The 11,455-nt window shown below is 41.1% G+C and overlaps 1 pseudogene; it reads left to right on the top strand.

Moving 5' to 3' along the window:
• The first annotated feature begins 222 nt into the window (after window positions 1-222).
• On the top strand, window positions 223-822 carry LOC113316545 (annotated as a pseudogene).
• Window positions 823-11,455: the final 10,633 nt, after the last annotated feature.

Genomic DNA, 11,455 nt, shown 5'->3' with positions numbered 1-11,455 from the left:
TTTCCATAATTTTGAGAGGCTTGACCCGAATAACGAACTAAAGAGACGACATATGCACATGACATGACCGATAAGACGAGGTCTTATCGATCAGTTTTCCTCCGAGTGAAAATAATATCTTAAAGAAACTAGGAACAAAAATTCCTTTTCCATCTGTATAAATAGGTACATTAGTGCACAAGGAAACTCAACACACATCAAAAACTGGTTTGGAAAACGGCCATGGTTGGTAATGTTGGTGACTATTCCAAAGGATCTGAAATTAGTCTTGATCTCGCCAAATTTTCCGTTGATGAACATAACAAGAAAAAGAATGCGGTTTTGGAATTTATAAGGGTAGCGAAAGCCAAAGAACAGGTGGTTGCTGATGCTGTGCATCATCTGACACTGGAAGTAATTGAGGCTGAGAAGAAGAGATTTTACGAAGCCAAGGTCTGGGTGAAGTAATGGATAAATTTCAAGTTGATGAAATTTGAACTTTGTAACCATGAATCTTCTTCTGCCTCCACCTCAAAGCCTACCGATGTTGGGGTCAAACGAGAGGATGCCCATGCACCAAAATTGCTAGTAGTACCAGCAGATGATCCCGCAGTTAAATATGCAGCGGATCATGCCGTGGAGCGTATCAGCCAGAGCTTGAATACCTCGACTCCACACGAACTGCTTGAGATTCTTGTTGTTGAGGCTGAGGTAATTGAAGACGCGTTCAAGTTCCATATGCTTCTAAAGTTGAAGCGGGGAAAGAAAGAAGAGAAGTGCAAGGTTGAGGTACACAAAGATGTCGAGGGTACACTCCTATTGAAGAACATGACCTTACACTAAGTTGATATATGAATCCCAAAAAGTAGAATTGTCTGCTACTATTGATGGGGGATGGTCATATGACCAGTCAATTGAATTTTCTTTTAAAAGTGTAATTCATAACTTGGGTGATACACATGATGTACTCGTGGTGGTCGCTTCTGACATGATTTAGATTACCACCGTTAATGACTTGAATTTTGTGTTTGATCGTGGAAAATTTAAACACACATCCAACGAAGTTTTGAGCAACATTTCTTGGCTATTTCGGTTTATGATATCTAAAGCTAAGAGTTTTGTGTTTGATCGTGGTAAGCCGTTAAATGTGGATTCTACAACTTCCATGGAGGAAAAGAACTCATATTCTGTGCTGAGAACTCCAGGCCTAGAGCAATATAAGGAGAGAATGGTGGACTGATCGTGGTAAGCCGTTAAATGTAGAATCTACAACTTCCATGGAGGAAAGAACTCATATTCTATGCTTACAACTCCAGGCCTAGAGCAATAAATGAAGTTATTTTACTTAACTAACTCGAGGACGAGTTTCTTTCAAGAAGGGTGGACTGATGCAGGGCATCTTCTTACGTCGTATCAACTATTCTACTTGATCCCTTTTCGTCTATATCAACAATGGTTGTTGATCCCTAGCGTCTGTTTTAGTTTACTTCCTTTGCAACTCCTTTACTTTCTTAGTTTAGGTGGAATTCCTTTTTCTTTTCTTTTTAGTCGATCATGCTAGCCTATATAAAGGCTAAGCCTTCTTGTTTAGAGAAATTATATCATACAATCTTTCATCAATATTGTTATTATTATCAAACCCTAAAATCTTGATCCTGGAATCATATTTTATTAAGTTTCTGACGAAACTTAAACTCTCTTCTCATCTCGATAAACTAGTTTACTTTTATCCTTATCAGTCGTACATTAGATAAAAGAGAAATATACTACCAATATTAGTTTGGCACAAAGAGTAGTTGTTCAATTTGTCGCTATCAGTGTCGACTACAACCCCTTCATAATTATGCCTGCATGTGTATTATCTGTGTCCCGAAAAAGGTTCTGAGGCATATGCACTGCACTCACCTTATTGTTGCTTTGGTTTTTGTTTCTTTTATCAATTTATGCAGTAAACGTTTAGTTTCTTTGTCCCTTCTATTTATGCAATTAATGAGAGCTACCAATCCTGCGATCCTCCAAAAAGCTGCCGACCTATTTGATGATTATTTACTTTAACATTTGAGGCTCTTAATTACGGGAGACGGTGTTGTTTTTGGCCCTCTCTAACAGCGGTTAGCCACCTTGCCCATCAAGGAAGGTGGCCTAGGCATTTACAATCCTCCGTAACCATTGTTACCTTGCTTATCAGAGTCAAATTGTCTCGGTTCAAAAAGCGATTCTTGAAAGCTTATTCTCCGTTGACAAAGGTTTTTCTTATCAGCTGGCTCTTGAGAACTTCATTCAGGTATGTAGATTTCCTTCTAATTATTATGTCGAAGATACTTCCCTCCTATCCATGCACTCCTTGGACGTTACCTATTTTGATGCAGTAAAACACCCAATTTTTTATGTCTGAAAGAGACTCAGTCTTGTGGAAATGTAACTGCGTCAAACACGCACAAGATTATTTATTGGTTGTCCCCATTAGTGGTTTGAATCAGTGTCTTGGGCTAAGACAATTTAGATCTTTAGTCTGTTACCGCCTTGATTTTCCTTTGTTTGGTGAAGAAGGTCTTTGTTCAAGTTCTAATAGGCCAATAGATACCTTTGGTGATCCCGTGTTACATTATGCCAATGATGTTGGACTCAAGTTCTGACACGACCTTGTACGAGATGTAATTGCTGATATTTGTTGGGATGGGGTTCCTGCGCGCAAAGAAGTTACTTTGGGGTTCTTGTCAGATGATGACAGAGATTATCGTTCTTAATTGGGAAAATGACCAAGATGTTTGTATGGATGTCATAGGCGTCTCTCCTTTTACAGGGGGAGGTTCCCATGCTTTTATCCATGGCCAGGCTATATCCAATGCTGTTTTGCGTAAACACAATAAATACTTGGATAAGTGCGTCTCTCATGGCAAAGGTTTGGGAGTGTTGTCCTTCTCCACTTTGGGAGAACTTAGCGAAGACACTGTTTGTTTTTTTAAAAGATTGAAAAATTGTTTATCCAATAATGATGCTAGTAGCATACGTAGTTTTATCTTTCATAGACTACGTATTGCTATTCAAAAAGGGGTTGGTGCCCACCAACCAAATCTTTGTATGATCTCAACAATGATTAATTACGTAAAAGTTATTTTTTTAATATAAAAATATTATTATTAATAAATATATTACCTTTTTATTATTGTTATTATTATAAGAAACTAGTTGGAAGCCTAACAAGCTAAGCTCCAACAACGTACTACTACATTAATTGAACAGGTTGCCATGTTAGCTTGCCAGCGAGCCTTATGAGGAACCATAAGGGAGCCAAAGTGGATAGGGGAATGATTATGTCGCAAGGGGGGCAAGTTAACCGTACCTTCCATGTCAAATTCTGCAATATTGCGTTATTAGGGATTCGAACCTGGGACCTCCTGAAGCGCATCAAACCTTTGAGGAACGGGGATGAAGCATGAATTATATTAACGATTACACTTGGGCATGAGATACCCTCGTGTTATTATTTTATCAGAGTAAATGTGGATATTCTTATTTTAGAGCAAGCTTTACGATGAAATCTAAGCTGTGAAGAAATTGAAAATTTTAAAGACTTAAATGCCTAGATAAATAAAGTTCTCACGTTGAACGGTGAGAAAATCCTCATTTCTCATTAGTCGAAATAAGCATTTTGTGGTTTTTGTGAAATGAGAGTTTTGGTGAGGAAATTTGGTAACGTACGATCAGTTAAAAACGGAAATTAAAATAAAAACAGAATATGAAAACTTTGCCTTACCGTGCTTTAAACTCTATGAAAGTCCAAATTAAATTTGAAATTCCTTAACCTACTATGATAAAATCCATAACTCATTGGAATCTGATTTAGAATTAAAGATAAAACGTCAAGTCATTAACGTAATTTAGAATTAAAGCTAAAACATCAAGTCATTGACACTTAATCTGATGGTTTCTAGAAGTAAAAACTTTTCTTTTCTGGGTGTACAATTTTAAAATGATCGGTAGAAGCAGAAAAGATATTTAAAACGACTCATGAAATGTCATAAGGCTTTGCCATATCTTACAAATGAACGTGGACCCATCTCTAAAGAGATCGGAAAACTCTATAATTTGGACAAGCCTGTTGTCCCGGCTGTAGCAAGGTCCAAAGAAATCAATTAGGTAAAACGAATCTGTCGGAAAGTGGTATATCAAAGAATTCCTTACTTGTCGACAGAGGTGGCAGTGAAGAAGAAGATGAGATGAAGATTCATTTTTAGATTCACATAGGACGCAAGTATTATGCACCTGATGTCCCCAACTGCATAATTTATCTATTGTTCTAACTCTATCTAGACAAGCTAACCAAGGAAAGAAATATACTTTTGAAGGAACTCTATAGTTCTAAAACATTGTCCTTTATTACAAATTCAGAACCAAATTTACTAATTAAAGAAGAGGAAGGATCCTTTCACATTTTTATTATCACACTATCTCACACGTTGGACGTTATTTTTGTGAATAAAAATCAAACCATAACGGATTTATAGCTAACATTTTGAGGATATGTTTTGTTTTACCAAGTTATACATGCCTACCAAAAATGAGCTCAATCCAAAATATAAAACCTCGCGATCCTCCGGTCTTAATTTCGACTGACAGAAATCCGCAGATTGTAAACGACTCATTTTCAAAGTAGTAGATGATGGTGTTATACGTTTCGGAATTATTTGTACCATGAGTAAAAATGCCACAATATTGAACCAGATTGCCTTGGAACCACCAGTTCTCCCTCATTCAAGTCTGCCATTCAGCTAACCGACGTAGCTACCAGCTGGTCCAGTGCTCCATGAAGTCATTGAACGGTCAACGGTGAAAGTCAACTATCAGTCAACTGTGGAAATCAACATCAAGCGGTCAAGATTCAGCTCCCCGTCCATGTCCCCCGGCCATGTCCCGCGGCCATGTCCCCCGACGATGCTCCCCGGCCATGTCCTCCGGAGATGCTCCCCGGCCAAGTCCACCAGCCATGTCCCCCGACGATGCTCCCCGGCCAAGTCCGCCGGCCAAGTCCACCGGCCATGTCCCACGGCGATGCTCCCCGGCCATGTTGCTTATCCATGTCCATAGGAGGAATCCTCCATCCATACTGCCATCCCGTTATGCCTGTCAACCAGTCAAGTCAATCGGCCAGCAGGTCTTACCATTCAACGCTTGACAGTTGCAGTCAACATCAGAAAGGAGGCATGCCGAATTAATACAAGGAGGCATGCAAGGAAAGTTAATGCCATTTAAGTTTATCTTGAAATTAGGGTTTAACCCACATATATAAATAAAGACGCACTGATAGAGAAATGAAAGGAAAAACTCTAAAAGGGATCAAAAACCAATTGTAATCACATCAATGAAATATCTCTCCCTAAAGGGATTCGTCCGTGGATGTAGGCAAAACTTGCCGAACCACGTAAAATTCGTGTTTCTCATCTTCATGCTTGTTTCATGTTATTAACCCAGTTTTCCTCATCATCACCAAAATCATCGTGTTTAGTGTCTGGAAATATTTATGGGTACAAACATTGGTGCCGTCTAAGGGGAATACGAGAAAAGGAATCGTGTTTTCCCATTGAGAAAAATAGTACAAAAACCTTCAAAATCGTGTTCGTGAGAAAGAAGTTGGGAAGCCGTCAGCGTAACTGCTGCAGTCCAGTTGATCGTAACTGCTGCAGTCCAATTCTGATCGCGGTTGCTGCAGTCCAGCTGATCGCAGCTGCTGCGGTTCAGTCACTCGCTGCAATTGCAGTCCAGTTGATCGTAACTGCTGCACTCCAACTTCGCAGGTCGAGGTTTGCTGAAACTATATATCACCTTCGGAAACCACTGAAACTGCATCACTACAAAATGTTCGCGGTCCGCAACAAAAGATGGAGTGAAAATACCATCAGAATTGTTGTAGGATGTTCGATCCGCAGCATGTTAAAATCCAAAATTCGAAGAATTTGCCTCCCAGATAACGCAGGGTCCACATATTCGCGTTGAAGCATGTCAAAATCGCCACCATCATGTTCTCAGGGTTGTCTAGTTGCTTACATCTCTAGGCGCTTGCAAACCCTAGAGAAGACCTCTAGAAAAGCATCACAAAAGTTTCCTGAAAAGGTCCACAGAGGAATCTAGAATAACCGTTACAGAAAACTATTGCATGAAGTTCGTGAGAAAAAGTAACAGTCACAGAAACTGTTGCTAAAAGTTCAAGTAGAAAGTCGTTGCAAGAAGCGTTAATGGAAGAGACAACAATTCCCAAAATCTGTCACAAAAAGTCCGAAAGCAAAGACCACGATTCTAGAAAAGCGTTGGGAAAAGTTTCAAATGTAAAAAAAAAGAAGAGCAGGCGGCCAACGCCGGAGACCTTGTCCGGCGGAGAGTCTCGTTCACCCATGTCAGCGGTGTTGTTCACCCACGTCCGACATTCTGTTCACCGAGGTCAAGAGTCATTCACCCATCTCAGCGGTTTTCATCACCCATGTTATGTATCTGTCACCCATGCCGGAGATTTCGTTCACCCATGTCAGCTTCCATGTAATCGACAAATCAGCTGACATGCCATCTCAGCTTCTTGCCACGTAAGCAACAACAATGCCACGTCAAAATCATGCAACGTCGGCATGTAGTGACTGCCACGTCAGCACCACTGTTGTTAGCTATAGCCACGTCGACAAGGTGGTCCATTCAACAGTTCCACGTCAGCAAAGTGGCCCAACCAGTAACGCCATGTCAGCAAAGTGGTCCAGTCAGCAACGCCACGTCAGCAAGGTGGTCTGTTCAGCATGACACGACATCAGTAAGATGCCACGTCAGCATCAGGGTGCCGCAATTAGCATATTCCGTCACCCCTTAAACACATTTTGTTGTCGCTTAAACACCAAACCTTCTCCGGCGACGTTCAACCTCCCCAACAACGTTCAATGGCAGCAGAAACCCAGCGGCCTACCCGACGGATGTCTCCGTCCATCAACATTCCGACTGACAAGTTCCAGTGCTTCGCGGTGCACCCAATTTCCATGCTCCTCAGATATTTCCGCCCCGCACCTTTATACTTTTGGATGTTTCCGACCCAGCCGAGCCAAGACGGGTCGACTCAGCCGAGCCAGTTCACCATTTAAGCCTAGCCAACCATGGTGGATAATTCATCCCTATTTGATTTGTCTTGAGGATATTTCTTCCCCAATTCGTGGGCTTAGCCAACTACAACCATTTCTTGGGCTTGGAGTTCAATTTTATTTCTTTGATATCTCCTTCATATGACGTCAGAATTGGATGATTTTTGGCTCGTTGCGATCATATATCAATTTCTAACATCATGGAGGTAGAATTTCAACATTCAGAGGAAAATTATTTTTGAGTATGGAGCAGCGACATCAAAAAAGATGCATTTAGTCACCAAATGAAGCCATTATGAAATACTCAAAGTTGTGAATTATGTTGTGTCGATTTGTTCCCACAACAAGCATATGTGCAAAGTTCGTGAGTGCTAGTTCGATTCATAAACCTCAACACGCACATGTTCGGTACTAGTCAAAATTGTTACAGTCAAGTTGTTCGAACTGTTGTAGTCTAGTTATCCTCAGCAATGCTGCAGTCCAGTTGATCGTAACTGCGGTTGCAGTCCAGTTTTCGTCACAACTGTTGTAGTCCAGTTCTGCAGTAACAGCTGCAGTCCAGTTCCAATATAACTGCAGCAGTCCAGTTTTGATTCAACTGGTGCAATCTAGTCTGGCATAAAATCTAGTGACTAAGTCGAGCCAAGACGAGACACCAAGCTAACTGCATCAGACATAGCCGTTGTTGTAGAGCCAAGATGATTGAGACATCTTCTTCAACATGATGTCGCCGTGAAGCTACATCTTATTCCCTAGAATAATATCATCACTTACAGCATGACGTCGTGTCTCACAAAATAACACTTCTTATATGGTGCATATACAATTTAGATATTTTCGCATCTTTTTATATAATCATGCATACTTTTATTCAGTGAGACATCTACAATATGGCGAGCATTTCCACATGCCAAGAATGTGGAGATGCACACATTTCAATTCTGCGCGCATCTGGAATAGTGGGATTGGCCCCCTGCGCGAATTCCAGATAGTAGACACCTTCAACTTCATTCCATGCGCGAGCAAGATGCAGCAAGGCTGTGCACCCTTGTGCGAGCATGACAATCTCTATCTTCTGGGGGCGAGTTTCATATCACTTCAACGTGGGTGACCATCACTTGGGGGCGAAATATGTAACACCTCATGGTCTAAAGAAACTCTTTTTGGGGAGAGCTGCGTAACACTCCACATGCTTGGGGGGGGGGGGGGGGGGGGGGGGGGGGGAGTTACGTAGCACCTAAATGCGATGCGAAATTCAGCTGCTGAAAATCGAAACAGAGGGTAACCCGAACTTCTTAATCCTCCAACGAGTTACAGAATCAAGAGGTGGCGAGTATACACCCTAATATTTTGATGAAATTATCGCGAACAAAAAGGTTAATAACTGACACAGTCCAGTTGATCGAAATGCTGTAGTCCAGTTCCTAAGCAACTGCTGCACTCAGTTGGACGCAACTGATGCAATCCAATTTTTTTTTCTCATAACTGTTATAGTCCAACGGATCGATTCTGCTGCAGTCCAGCTGAGTGTAGCTGATGTAGTGTAGCTTTTCTCATTAATTATGCAGTCCAGCTGATCGAAGCCGCTGCACTGCATCTTTGCTCGTTACTGCTGCAGTTCAGCGGATCGAAGCTGCTGCAGTTCAGCTTTGTTCGCAGCTCCTGCAGACCAGCTGATCGTAGCTGCTGCAATGTAGTTTCACTCATATCTCCTGCAGACCAGATGATCGTAGCCGCTGCAATGTAGTTTCACTCATATCTCCTGTAGTCCGACTGAACACAGCTGTTGCAGTCCAGCTTTGCTCGAAGCTGTTGCAATCCAGTTTTGCCCATTACTGCTGAAGGGCAGCTTTATATGGCCATCCCAGTCCAGTTTACAGCGGTCATTGCATTCCAGTTCCATAACAACTGTTGTGGTCTAGTTTTATATTGCTGTTGTTATCCTGATTCATATAACTATTAACGACATATGAAGATCGTTGTCAAGACCAGTAGAAAATCCAAGATCTCTAGGAGGTCCAGCGGCACACAAAGTCTTTCACCATCTCAATGTTTTAAGGGTCTCACCAATGGTTGTCGCCTTTTCGCTAATAGTTACGCATCTCATCCTAAAGGTAATACCAGTTCAGTACTAACAGCTACTGCTACCCAGTTTGGTCAGAAATTACTATCAGTCAGCAAATACAAGTTTCACTTACAACAACAACCGACACAGGTTCCAGCTGAGTCGCTTCAAATATAACTCGTCTTTTTCAGCAACTGTTAGTGTAGTTCTACACAACTGCCACAGTTCAGTTTTTCATCAACAACTACAACTCACTTTCAACACTACGCTTCCGTTGCAGACCAGTCCAACCTTCAGTCCAGTTTTTGCATACAATAATGGTTCATACTCAACTGTTGCCCGCCGATCTTCCAGTCACAATAGCCTCACTTGGGGGCGTCTTGAATATGATTCCCATAAACGGCAAGGGGAGGTTTCCATTCACTTCAACATCAATAATCTACACTTGGGGGCGAATTCTGTCATTTGACAAGAAAAATGGAAATTCTTAACCCCACAAAAAGTTGGAGATTAAGAGGGGACGATGTTTGTACCATGAGTAAAAATGCCACAATATTGAACCAGATTGCTTTGGAACCCCCAGTTGTCCCTCATTCAAGTCTTCCATTCAGCTAACCGATGTAGCTACCAGCTAGTCTATTACTCCACGAAACCAGTGAACGGTCAATGGTCAAAGTCAACTATCGGTCAGTGGTCGAAATCAACATCAAGCGGTCAAGATTCAGCTCCCCGGCCATGTCCCTCGGCAATGTCCCCCGGCGATGCTCCCCGAATAAGTTCCCAGGCGATGCTCCCCGACCAAGTCCGCCGGCCAAGTCCATCGTCCATGTCCTTCGGAGATGCTCCCCGGCCATCTCCCTTGGCATGTCCCCCGGCCATGTTGCTCAGCAATGTCCACAGGCGGAATCCTCCATCCATACTGCCAGCCCGTTATGCCTGTCAGCCAATCAAGACAGTCTGCCAGCAGGTCTTACCATTCAAAGCTTGACAATTGCAGTCAACAGCAGAAAGGAGGCATGCAGAATTAATACAGGGAGGCATGCAGGACAAATTAATACAATTTATGTCAGGAGGCATGCAAGGAAAGTTAATGCCATTTAAGTTTATCTTGAAATTAGGGTTTAACCCAGGGTGTATAAATAGCGACGCCTGATAGAGAAAGGAAAAGCGGAAAAACTCTAAAAGGGATCAAAAACCAATTGTAATCACATCAATGAAATATCTCTCCCTAAGGGGATTCGTCCGTGGATGTAGTAAAAACTTGCCGAACCACGTAAAATTCGTGTCTCTCATCTTTATGCTTGTTTCATGTTATTAACCCAGTTTTCCTCATCGTCACCAAAATCATCTTGTTTAGTGCCTGGAAATATTTCTGGGTACAAATATGAATACACTCATTTTTGGTAAGAAAGTAGAGTTATGTGATAATAACACATCCCCAAAATATTAGCTTCAAATCCGTTACGGTTTGGTTTTAAATAACAAAAATGACGGACAACATGTGGAATAGTGTGATAATAGAATTGTGAGAGGATCCGTCCTCATTAAAGAATAAAGAATATAGAAGAGAAGTAGAACTTCCCGTTAGGATTATTTCATAAACATTTATTAAAACATTCATGTGACTGCCAGGATGAAAATAAATAGCTTCCCATATCAAGAATGAACTAAATTAGTAAAACCAGCTATAAGGGCTTGTTTGAGACTATACATACATGATTATGCTTAGTGGAACCAACAAATTATATATTCTTATGTTACTCGGTCAACGAACAAAATAAGTCAATAATCGTATTATTTTTCGAGAATCCTTTGTCTTCTTGGAATTATACCAGAAGAATGCTGCTTATTTCACGTTGTCGAATATCAATTCACTCCAGCACCACATTGGTCAAATTTGCTGCTGGTTGTGACATATTAACTTCTATTTTGTTTCCCATTATATATCTTTGTTACCTGATAAATGTGTCGTACGTTTCTATTCTTATTTCTCTCTAGATCTTTATTTCTTCAAGAGTTCTTGCGATTCCAAGAGCTAATAACCTTTTATATATTATCAGTAGGCAAGAAGGGAGTGTTGTGAAACAAGATGGTAGTGATATTGTCATCGGAAATACATGTGGATTCATTATTCATGACTGAGGATGGAGTTTATTAACGTGTAATTATGTTAAAAATATCTTGGCCGAATCTCGTTTATTATTGGGATCCTTTGTGTCTAGCCTTATAAATAGAGTCTCTAATGTTTGTCTAATACACATGAATAAGAAATCTCTCTCGTTTCTTCTCCCTATTTTCT

This window comes from Papaver somniferum, chromosome 10 (assembly GCF_003573695.1).
Source record: "Papaver somniferum cultivar HN1 chromosome 10, ASM357369v1, whole genome shotgun sequence".
Lineage (NCBI taxonomy): Eukaryota > Viridiplantae > Streptophyta > Magnoliopsida > Ranunculales > Papaveraceae > Papaver > Papaver somniferum.
Note: the sequence above shows the minus strand (reverse complement) of the source record. Positions and strands in the feature narration are given on the sequence as shown.